At 36.4% G+C, this 2146-nt stretch overlaps 1 pseudogene; it reads left to right on the plus strand.

Moving 5' to 3' along the window:
* The first annotated feature begins 727 nt into the window (after window positions 1-727).
* Window positions 728-1024, plus strand: LOC102480068 (small ubiquitin-related modifier 1 pseudogene; annotated as a pseudogene).
* The last annotated feature ends 1122 nt before the right edge of the window (window positions 1025-2146 follow it).

Raw genomic sequence — 2146 nt, forward strand, 5'->3', positions numbered from 1 at the left:
GTAAGTGAAGAGGTATTATTTGTTAATATAGTTGACATAGTGGTAGCTATGGTTGTTTGTTCTGCTGGTACACTGTTGATGATTGTCATAATAGTAGTTTTGACCACAGTGGAAGAGCAGGCTGTTGTACTCCTTGCTGGTACAGGAGTTGTTATAATAAATTGTGTTGTAGTAGGAGTCACTCCAGGCCCAAGTGTAGTTATTCCTTGTCTCATGTCATTTGAGGGTTTATCAATAACGATAAAACCAGTGTTATTTACCCCTTTATCCACCAGGCACACTATGAGTATTCCAATTATTGTGATCATACAGGCTTTTTTCCACAGTGAGCTAGTACTTTAGATATTATGTTTCACTTATAAAGGATGTAAATGAAAATAGCCTTCATGAAACCAAACATTTAAAAAAATAATTTATTCTTTGTCTTATGTCATTGAAAATTTATCAGAGAAAAGAGAAATATATAACTGTCAATATTACAGGGTGCGTCCTCCAGTAATAAATACTGGCTCAATACTAAGCTTCTATCCTAGGAGAGGACTGGTCTTGTGCTTAACATTAGAAAAAATAAATGTCTACTAACTTCTCAGATATTTTTATATCTGGATTTTACAAATTAAAAGTCGATGGAGAGACAGATAGATAAACCCTGAACGAGGTTCTGCCTGCCAGAGGCAGCTGCTACGTAGAGACCACTAACACCTCCCCAGGTGAAGCCACTTCCACCATGTCTGACCAGGAGGCAAAATCCTCAGCTGAGGAGTTGGGAGATAAGAAGGAAGGAGAGTACATTAAACTCAGTCATTGGACAGGATTGCAGTGAGATCCACTTCAAAGTGAAACTGACAACACATCTCTCAAGAAATGCGAAGAATCATACTGTCAAAGACAGGGATTTCCAATGAATTCATTCAGGTTTTTCTTTAAAGGTCAGAGAATTGCTGATACTCATACTCTAAAAGAAGTAGGAATGAAAGAGGAAGATGTGATGATAGTTTACCAGGAACAAACAAGGGATCATTAAATGGTTTAGATTTTCTTTTATTTTTTCTTTACCCTCAATTTTCTTTTATTTTTAAAACTAATTCTTTTGAAATGTGGTCTTCAAAATGGAGTTGAAAACTGGTTCCCCATCTCTTTAAAACATCTGGTCATTTGAATCCTAGTGCTCATTATTGGTTATCGTTTGTTTCGTTGTGCTGATGCCTCAGCTCCCCTCATATTGCCCTCTCCTTTGTAAAAGTTGCACATGTGCACAGAAAGAACACCTGTTTCAGGACTGCATTTTTCAGGCTTGTGGTGGTAACTAAGATTGGTCAGTACAAGTGTTCATAGTGACTTTCGAACTGGCCTTGAAGGTTCAGCATGTGATTGCTTCACCCCTGGACTATGACTTTCAGTGGGAGATGGAAGTTTTTCAGAGAACTGAACTGTGGAAAAATGACCTTTTAAAAATCTGAGGGTCTGGAACAAAAGAAGAGGAATATTAGATTGGAGTCAAGATGACAGATACCGTGAGAGTTCACTAACTCCAAAGACAGCTTCACTGAAGAGAATGCATTTTAAGATTAAAATATTCTTATCAAAAGATTCCAGAAAAGTTCTAATTTCCATTATCAGTTAATAAAGTTATTCATGCACAAGTGTATACAACAGAACACTGCTCTTTTTTAATTTCATTTGTACTTTTTGGACTGTGATATGGGTTTTAAATGGACATTGTCTGTACCAGCTTCATTAAAATAAACAATATTTGTAAATAAGTAAATAAAATAAATAAAATTTGGTGGGAATTTGTTAAACATTTACATCCACCCAGAGTGAAATCAGGACACATGTAGGAGCATTTAAAAACCCTAAAAGACATAAAATCCCTTCTTCTCTGATCCCAACAATACATGAAAGTTTCCATTTATAAAACTTGCTGGAGCCATCCAGTAAAGTGCATTTTAACAAGGTTGGTTATTGGTCCTGACACATGCTCCGGCTGACATGTCAAGTCAGATTAGTATTTGACAGCATGCAATTTGGGCTGAGTTTGCCTTTGTTGGAGTCTAGTTCCTGTAGGCTAGTTTTGCTTAGAGGACTGCTTATCTTACAACAGTATTTTGTTATCTGTAAAATGCTACTGATAAAAACTTCTCAC

The sequence above is a fragment of the Tupaia chinensis genome, unplaced genomic scaffold (genome assembly GCF_000334495.1).
Source record: "Tupaia chinensis unplaced genomic scaffold, TupChi_1.0 Scaffold000098_2, whole genome shotgun sequence".
In the NCBI taxonomy this organism is placed as follows: Eukaryota; Metazoa; Chordata; class Mammalia; order Scandentia; family Tupaiidae; genus Tupaia; species Tupaia belangeri.